Genomic DNA, 10,139 nt, shown 5'->3' with positions numbered 1-10,139 from the left:
AGGGAAAGGGGTCGGGCGTGGGTGTTCGGTTTTGTGCAATTAGAAAGTTGGCAACCCTAGGTTCTGGCTGATACCTCTGCATAATGGATACCCTGCTCATAAGCCTCGACTGGGGAGGAAGGGTGTGGCAAACCCAAGGTGTGTGGTCTCACATCCTGGCCCAGCCCCACCCTGGCCTGGCCAGCCCGCGCTCACTTGTCATCTCACTGTGGGAGCAGCCTAGGCTGACAGGCTGTGGATCCAAGTCCTACTCTGGGCCACGAGCTGGGCGGGGAGTTCTCCCTGCTTCATCTCGTGTGGCCGCAGCTAGTTCCCGTGCAGGGGGAGCCCCGGGAGGCCTGCACCTGGAGCCCGGAGCGTGGCCTTGCCTGTGCATCGTGCTCACTGCTTTGCCCTGGTCCTGTGTCGCTACCCCCTCCTCATGCAGTGTTGCTGCTTCCTGGGGTTCTTCAGGTTTCTGAAAGAGAAGGAGGTTCCTTCAGAGCAGGACCGAGGGCCTCTCAGCCACTGAGACCCAGAGGGACAAGCCAAACAGATCAGGCTCTGCTCTCTGTACACTGGCAGCAGCTTGCAGTGACTCCACTGCCCTCCCTGCGGCCCAGCCAGCTGTGCAGCCAGCATCGCAATCTGGGCCAGTGCTGCCACTGCATACAACGAAGAGCCAGCCTGGGGAGCAGGTGCTGGCAGTTGCCAACAGGAGCCAGGGGACTGACCTCTTCCAGCAATGCAGCAGATCCTTCCCTTGCTTCTTGGATAAGTCGAGACATGTTTCTCTTGGGCCTTTCTGGAGCCTCACGGTTAATCTGGAAGACAAGCAGGTGCATTTGGTGCCCTGGCAGTGCCCCAGGGGCCTGTGCTGGAACTGAGGTCTTGCTATCAGGCAGGCGAGTATCATGGGCCTGATTCTGATCTGGAGAGTCACTCCAGATTTACACCGGGCAAACAAGAACATATTTTCAGACAAAGTTCCGTGCCTGTTCCTGCAACAGCCAAGGTGTGAACCAAGTAAGCCAGGAGAGTGGCAATGTGAATAGCTTGGCTAGTGGAGAGAAGGAGGGGTTTCCTCCCTGGCCTGTAGCACAAAGGAAAGATTGTGTACCTTCCTGTCTACAATCAGATACGTGACTGGGAGCAGGGCTGGCTTTAGGCCAATTCCACCAATTCCCCCGAATTGAGCCCCATGCCTAAGAGGGCCCCGCGCCCAGTGGCAGAGCTGCTGGTGGGTGGGGCAAGTGACCGAAAATCCCTTCCCTGGCTAGAGGCTCCTTTTTAATTTTTACTCATCTGGCAGTGCTCTGGGTCTTCAGTGGCAGGTCCTTCAATGCCACCGAAGACCCAGAGTGAGTGAAGGACCCACCGCCGAAGACTCGGACCACTGCCCGGTGAGTACAAGCCCCACATGGTTTTTTGTGTTTTTTTTTTTTTAAGTCATCCCTGCCAGGGCCCTGTTGAAACTGTTCAAATCGGACCCCGCGCTTCCTAAAGCCGGCCCTGACTGGGAGTGGGGTAGAGGAAGGCCCCCCACCCAACCCATCTCCACAGGGAGATGTGAGTCACACCGGCCCAGGTGAAACTTCGCTGGGAAAGCAGAGAGGCTGGGGCCTGTGGTACCTGGGTGTGGGGAGACATAAGCAGGGAAAGAGGATGGCCAGATACTTTTGCTCTGGGCTGGGGGGAGAGACCCCAGAGAAGGGTAACGCAGCTGGAAGGCTGCTGCTGGTAACAGAGACACCTGGCCAGAGGATGTCCATGTTTATGGCAGGTTTTCTCAACCAAAAAAGCCTGAATCACAGCCCACTGAGGGCAGGGAGGGTGTATGTTCGGACTCTGGCTGGCACAGCAGCCAGACGCTACTCACATGATCTCATGGCGGTGGCAGTGCGCTCCCTTCTCAATGATCTGGAAATCCATTATGAATCTGGGGTGAACCTTCTCTTGGAACTTCAAGCACGTGCACCTCGTGGGCACATGAAGTGCCTGGGCCCGCGGGGCTGCATGGGAAAAGACACAGCTAAGAGTCCATGGGTGAATGCCCTCTGCAGTCCTGCCTGCAGGGAGTCTGCACGGCATCTGCTGCTTATCTGTTTGGTGCCCGGGGCACAGGCAGAAGAGGAGCATGCCTATGAAGGCTGCCTTGGGCATGAGGGACATGCTAGCTCCGGGAAGTGGCACAAGCAGCAGCACACCTGGAGCTGGGCTCTATAAAGGCAGCTGCAGTCAGGGGGTGTTCCCATGCCCAACCCAGAGCAAGGAGAGTATCAGCTGCTTCCTGGCAGGGTTTCTGCTTTCCATGGAAATGAGGGCAAATGAGGGCGAGACAGCTACAAAGCCAGAATGACCGGGGAGCTCTCCCGTGTGCTGTGATTTGCTGTTTGAACAGATCCTAACCCTAACCAAGCAGTTTAGAGCCCAGGGAGAGCAAGAATATTTGTGCCCCTTAGAGGTGGAATGTAGAGGGGCACATGGAGTCATATCCCCCCACACATCAATTTCTGTGGCACATACTTCCCTTGGGGGCGCACCCCACAGTTTACAAACCATCACCTTCTACCAGGAGCCGGTGGACCAGAAGCTGGGGGGAGCCAGCTGGCCCACTCCTGACTCTTTGTGCTGTGGGAACCGGGGTGCTGGCTGGCTGCCTGGCAGCCCTCCCTGCCCTGCTCCCAGAGCCAGGCTGCCTCTGCGTTGCCAGGCATACCCTAGGGAGGGTGGGCAGCACAACTTGGGGCAGCTCCTGACATGCTCTTGCCTCTGCCCTGGCCAGGCTGCCACTGCCCCCTGGAGCTGGCCCCTGCTGCAGAGCCTGGCTGCCCTGCGATGCTCCCTGAGGTGCTCCCTGCAGTACTCAACCTCTTGGGCACCTACCTCTCAGCAGCCTAATCACACCTCTCATGCTGACCAGGGACCTGCCATTGCAGCCAGGTCAATCTCCCTGCATACAGCAGAACTATCCCATACATCCCTTGCTGCCTTGCCCCAGGCTGCTGTGAGTATGGTGCCCAGCCCAGGGTTACCTGGGGGAGTTGGTGGGGGTAGTTGGGTGGTGCTGCTGGGAGTACTTGGGTGGCACTGGAGGAGGTATTGGGGGTGTGATGTTATGAGAGTAATATAATATCTCATTGAAAGGTGACAGGGCCAGAAAGAGTTAATTAACTCACAGGCTGACCTCACCCATGGGCAAACTTTAGAGACTTGTTAAGAAAATCTGTGAATGAATAGAGCTTTTAAATGCAAATCTACATTGTTAGAGGTAGAAGGGTAGATGTTTGCTCAGGCCTTGTGATGTAAGTGAACAAGTCTTGTCTATCACTATAGCTTTGATTTGAAGATCAAAAAAAGAATATATAACATAGACAATAATACTATTTTACTTATGTGTCTCTTTGAAGGTTGTGGTAACCTGTATCTGAACTGTTTAATGGATGAATTACCCTGTGCTAATTGCTAGGATGTTTGGGAGAAGGAGTTAAGCTTGTTGTTTTCTCAGGCCAAAAGGCTGCTGGAAATGTCTGAGAACCCTGGGACACAATCCTGCTTCATCTCAAATCTGCTTAGGTTTCAAAAAGTGGAAACCTTAAGCCATAAAGATTGAGATTCCCAGTCACTGACTGGAGTCACCCTGAATATGGACATTGGATTATAACCTATGGACTATTTCTAAAAGGACTTTTGGCAACTACAAAGTCATCTCTACTATGTATCTGAACCTCAAATTGAATTCAAGTCTGTATGTACCAGTATATGGATCTTTTAACCAACCCTCTCTCTTTTTTCTTCTTTAATAAATCCTAGCTTAGTTAATAAGAATTAGCTAATAGTGTGTATTTAGGGTAAGATCTAAGTTATAATTGGACTTGGATATGTGGCTGATCCTTTGGGATTGGAAGAACCTTTTCTTTTATATGATGAGATAAGATTTTCAGTAACTATCATTATATCTGACAGGTGTGTCTGGACGGAAGCCTGAGGCTGGGCACTTTAAGGGAACTGCGTTGTTTGAACTTCTAAGAGTATGTCTACACTACAAAATAAGGTCAAATTTATAGAAGTCGGTTCTTTAGAAATCGTTTTTATACAGTCGATTGTGTGTCCCCCCACACAAAATGCTCTAAGTGCATTAAGTCGGCAGACTGCATCCACAGTACCAAGCCTAGTGTCGACTTCCGGAGCGTTGCGCTTTGAGTAACTATCCCATAGTTCCCACAGTCTCCGCTGCCCATTGAGATTCTGGGTTGAGATCCCAATGCCTGATGGGGCAAAAACAGTTTCATGGGTGGTTCTGGGTACATGTCGTCAGGCCCCTCTCTCCCTCCTTCTCTCCATGAAAGCAATGGCAGACAATCATTTCGCTCCTTTTTTTCCTGGGTTACCTGTGCAGACACCATACCACAGCAAGCATGGAGCCCACAGATTTGACCATCACTGTAAGTCTCCTGGGTGCTGGCAGATGTGGGACTGCATTGCTACACAGCAGCAGTTCATTGCCTTTTGGCAGCAGATGGTGCGTTGTGATTGGTAGCCATCATCATTGTATTCCTGGGTGCTCTTTTAACCGACCTCAGTGAGGTCAGTCAGGGGCGCCTAGGCAGACATGGGAGTGACTCAGCCAGGTCATTCCCATCTTCTGCCGAGCACCCAGGAGATGACGATGGCTAGCAGTCATAATACAGCATCTTCTGCTGAGCACCCAGGAGATGATGATGGCTAGCAGTCAAATTGCACCCTCTGCTGCTACCCTAAAGATGTAAAAGATAGATGGAGTGGATCAAAACAAGAAATAGACCTGATTTGTTTTGTATTCATTTGCTTCCTCCCTCTGTGAAATCAATGGCCTGCTAAACCCGGGGTTTTGAGTTCGATCTTTGAGGGGCCCATTCTGTGTTTGACAGTTGTTTGTGTTTCTCCTTGATGCAAAGCCACCCCCTTTGTGGACTGTAATTCCCTGTAAGCCATGTCGTCAGTTGTCCCTCCCTCCATCAGAGCAGAAAACCTTTTTTCATCCCAGACGCCATAGCACTGAGATCATGGAGCCTGCTCAGATCACCACGGCAATTATGAGCACTGTAAACACCTCGCGCAGTATCCTGGAATATATGAATATATGCAGAACCAGAACCTGCCAAAGCAACCAGGTGAGGAGGCGACGGCAGCGTGGTGACGAAAGTGATGAGGACATAGACATGGACACAGACTTCTCACAAAGTACGGGCCCCGGCAATGTGCACACCATGGAGTTAATGGGGAAGGTTCATGCTGTGAAACGCTGATTCTGGGCCCGGAAAACAAGCACAGACTGGTGGGAACCACATAGTGTTGCAGGTCTGGGACGATTCCCAGTGGCTGCGAAAATTTCGCATGCGTAAGGGCATTTTCACGGAACTTTGTGACTTGCTTTCCCCTGCTCTAAAGTGCCAGAATACCAAGATGAGAGCAGCCCTCACAGTTCACAAGCGAGTGGTGATAGCCCTGTGGAAGCTTGCAATGCCAGACAGCTACCGGTCAGTCGGGCATCAATTTGGAGTGGGCAAATCTACTGTGGGGGCTGCTGTGATCCAAGTAGCCAAAGCAATCAAGGATCTGCTGATATCAAGGGCAGTGACTCTGGGAAACGTGCAGGTCATAGTGGATGACTTTGTTGCAATGAGATTCCCTAGCTGTAGTGGGGCAATAAATTGAACGCATGTCACTATCTTGGCACTGGAGCACCAAGCCAGCGAGTACATAAACCACAAGGGGTATTTTTCAATGATGCTCCAAGCACTGCTGGATCACAAGGGACGTTTCACCAACATCAGCGTGGGATGGCCGAAAAAGGTACATGACGCTCGCATCTTCAGGAACTCTGGTCTGTTTCAAAAGCTGCAGGGACGGACTTTCTTCCCAGACCAGAAAATAACCGTTGGGGATGTTGAAATGCCTATAGTTATCCTTGGGGACCCAGCCTACCCTTTAATGCCATGACTCATGAAGCCATACACAGGCAGCCTGGACAGTAGTTAGGAGCTATTCACCAATAGGCTGAGCAAGTGCAGAATGGTGGTAGAATGTCCCTTTGGACATTTAAAAGCTCGCTGGTGCAGTTTACTGACTCGGATAGACCTCAGCAAAACCAATATTCCCATTGTTATTACTGCTTGCTGTGCGCTTCACAATATCTGTGAGAGTAAGGGGGAGACATTTATGGTGGGGTGGGAAGTTGAGGCAAATCGCCTGGCCGCTGATTATGCACAGCCAGACACCAGGACGGTTAGAAGAGCACAGCAGGATATGCTGTGCATCAGAGAAGCTTTGAAAACCAGTTTCATGACTGGCCAGGCTACGATGTGAAAGTTCTGTTTGTTCCTCCTTGATGAACCCTGCCCCCCTGGTTCACTCTCCTTCCCAGTAAGCTAAACACCCTCCCCGCCTCCATTCGATCACCACTTGCAGAGGCAATAAAGTCATTGTTGCTTCACATTCATGCATCTTTATTAATTCATCACACAAATAGTGGGATAACTGCCAAGGTAGCCCAGAAGGGGTGGGGGTAGAGGGAAGCTTTGGGTGGGGTGAGGGAGGAGGGAAGTACAAGGCCACACCGCACTTTAAAACTTAAACTTTAAAACTTATTGAAGGCCAGCCTTCTGTTGCTTGGGTAATCCTCTGAGGTGGAGTGGCTGGGTGGCCGGAGGCTATGGATCTTGGGGAGGAGGGCAGTTGGTTACACAGGGACTGTAGTGGCAGTCTGTGCTCCTGCTGCGTTTCCTGCAGCTCAATCATACGCTGGAGCATATCAATTTGATGCTCCCGCAATCGGAGCATTGACTCTTGCCTTCCGTCAGCAAGCTGATGCCACCTATCACCTTCAGCCCGCCACTTACTCTCCACCACCTCTCCTCGTGTTCATATTGCGCTTTCCTGCACTCTGACATTGTCTGCCCCCATGCATTCTGCTGTGGTCTGTCAGTGTGGGAGGACAGCAGTAGCTCTGAGAACATCTCACCCCAAGTGCATTTTTTTCACCTTCTAATCTTCGCTAGCCTCTGCAAAGGAAAAACATTTGCAGCTGGTGGGGGAAAAGGGAGATTGGTAGTGAAAAAGACACATTTTAGAGAACAATAGAATCACTCTTTTCCCATTAAATCTTGCTATTCACATTACATAGCACATGTGCTTTCATTACAAGGTAGAATTTTGCCTCTTATATGAGGGCCTGCCAGTGTGGTGTGAGAGATCACTCACGCAGGGCAAGGCAACAGAATTTGGCTTGCACACAACCATGGAAAGCCACAGTCTTTTGGCTTCTTTAACCTTCATAACATGTGGGAATGGTTTCAAACAACAGGGCCCTCATTTCCCATACCAAGTGGCCTTTGGGTTGGCCATTTAAAATGGGTTTGCAATTTAAAAGGAGGGGCTGCGGTTTGTGGGTTAGCGTGCAACACAAACCCAAATAACGCCCCCACACACACACGCTATTCTCTGGGATGATCACTTCACTCCTCCCCCCACCGCATGGCTAAGACCAGAGAACATTTCTGTTCAGCCACAGCCAAACATCCAAGCAGGAACGGGCACCTCTGAATGTCCCCTTAATAAAAGCACACAATTTCAACCAGGTGACCATGAATGATATCACTCTCCTGAGGATAACACAGAGAGTTAAGGAATGGATGTCTGAATGCCAGCAAACACTGGGATTTCTGCTCCATCTCCATACACGTTAATAGACTTTTGCAGTAGCTGTACTGACCGTGAATGCCAGGGAAGATTAATCATTAAACACACTTGCTTTTAAACAATGTGTAATATTTACAAAGGTACACTCACCAGAAGTCCCTTCTCCGCCTACAGGGTCTGGGAGCACACCTTGGGTGGGTTCGGGGGATACTGGCTCCAGTCCAGCGTGAAAAAATATATCTTGGCTGTTAGGGAAACTGGTTTCTCCGCTTCCTTGCTGTGAGATAACTTCAATCTATTCGTCACCATCTTCCTCATCCCCAAAACCCGCTTCCTTGTTGTGTGATTCTTCCTTGACGAAGTCAAAGCACAGGGTTGGGGTAGTGGTGGCTGCACCCCCTAGCATGGCATGCAGCTCAGCGTAGAAGCAGCATGTCTGCGGCTCTGCCCCAGACCTTCTGTTTGCCTCTCTGGTTTTGTCTCTCTGGTAGGCTTGCCTTAGCCCCTTAATTTTCACGTGGCACTGCTGTGCGTCCCTGTTATGGCCTCTGTCCTTCATGCCCTTTAAGACTTTTTCTAATGTTTTGGCATTTCGTTTATTGCAACGGAGTTCAGCTAGCATGGATTCCTCTCCCCATATGGCGAGCAGATCCCATACCTCCTGTTCGGTCCATGCTGGAGCTCTTTTGCAATCCTGGGACTCCATCATGGTCACCTCTCCTGATGAGATCTGCACTCACCTGCACCTCGCCACGCTGGCTAAATAGGAAATGAGATTCAAAAGTTTGTGGGCCTTTTCCTGTCTACCTGGCCAGTGCATCTGTGTTGAGAGCGCTGTCCAGAGCGATCACAATGGAGCACTCTGGGATAGCTCCCGGAGGCCAATACTGTCTAATTACGTCCAAACTACCCCAAATTCGACCTGGCAAGGCTGATTTCAGCATTAATCCCCTCGTCGGAGGTGGAGTAAAGAAATCGATTTAAAGAGCCCTTTAAGTCAAGAAAAAAAAAAGGGATTCATCGTGTGGAAGGGTCCAGGCTTAAATCGAGGTAACGCTTCTAAATTTAACCTAAAATCATAGTGTAGACCAGGCCTAAGTAACCAGTGAGGCACTGTAGAAGCTGTGCTGTGCTGGCTTGGTAAATCTAAGTATTAGAATAACCACCAGCTTCTGGGGTATGTCTGCCCCGTTTGGTTTGCAGTTCAGCCTAATTGAGTGACCTCAGTTGGCCCCACGGGCAGCACCGTCACAGTGGCAGGATCCACAGAACCAGGTCAATTAAGTTTTGGGTCAGAACCCCATGCTATCCAATTTGTATTTTGGTATTGAGAGTTTGATTGGTTAAAAAGCAGTTGCAATGGATGAGCAAAGAGCATATGAGGGTCTTGACAAAAAAGCCCTGGAAAATTTGTGTTCAGAAAACCAGGTAAGCTTTAGAAAGAAAGCTACAAATCAAGAACTGAAAGATCTGTTAATGGCCAGTAATCAGGAGGCAGAAGCACAGCCTTTACCTAATACCACAGAAACTGCAGAAGCAATTAGAATGAAAAAGGCAGCAAATAAACTGCAACTGGAGCATGAACAGAAACTAGCAAATCTTCAATTGCTGGAAAAGTAAAAAGTAGCTGAATTAGAAAAAGAAGCTGCTGACAGAGAAGAAAAAGCTCGTAAGAGGCGTCGGAAACTGCTGGCTGCTAAACAGAAGACTCACAAGATGGAACAGGAGATGGCCAAACTTCAGCTGCAAGTAATGGAAGAGCAAAGAAAGTCATCACCGCCTGGCACTCCACTTCCCCAGCGCCATGAGGAAAAACTGGGAAAGGATGTGTCCCATCTACAATGATATTGAGGTTATAGAGAAGTTTTTGCCTACCTTTGAACGCCTCTGCAATCTGTACCAGATCCCCGATGAGCAGCGAATGCCTGTCCTGCTGACCAGACTGACGGGAAAAGCCAGGGAGGTATTTAATAAATTGGGGGAACAAGAAGCCTTGGACTATGGGTGGTTTAAAGATTCTGTTTTAAGGCGGTTCAAGGTTACTTCTGATTCTTAAAGAATTAAGTTTAGAAAGTTTGAGATGTCTAATGATTGTGCTTTTGTAGAATGTGCTCATAAAGTGATGGGTTTTGTTAAAAAGTGGGCGATGGGAGCCAGGGTGCATGGGAGTTTTGAAAAGCTGCTGGATTTAATAACTTTGGAACAGTTCCTAGACATTGTGCCTAACCATGTGAGAGCAGCTGTGTGTGATAGGGACCCTGAATCAGTCCTACGGGCTGCAGAGATTGCAAATGCCCATACCCAAAACAGGGCTCGGGAAGGGTATAAACCCCCAGGGGAAACTAATCACCATTCTCCCCAGTTCAAGAGAAGGTTAAGATTTAACGGTAAACCTGGCCCTGACTCTTATAAAGTTGCTCATAGGGGCCCAGAGGATAGAAACTCTCACCCCAAGAATAAACAGGTTAAATGCTATCACT

At 49.8% G+C, this 10,139-nt stretch overlaps 1 pseudogene; it reads right to left on the bottom strand.

Moving 5' to 3' along the window:
- Positions 1-6,505: 6,505 nt before the first annotated feature.
- On the bottom strand, positions 6,506-8,368 carry LOC142047853 (uncharacterized; annotated as a pseudogene).
- Positions 8,369-10,139: the final 1,771 nt, after the last annotated feature.

Source organism: Chelonoidis abingdonii, chromosome 16 (assembly GCF_003597395.2).
Source record: "Chelonoidis abingdonii isolate Lonesome George chromosome 16, CheloAbing_2.0, whole genome shotgun sequence".
NCBI lineage: Eukaryota > Metazoa > Chordata > Testudines > Testudinidae > Chelonoidis > Chelonoidis abingdonii.
Note: the sequence above shows the minus strand (reverse complement) of the source record. Positions and strands in the feature narration are given on the sequence as shown.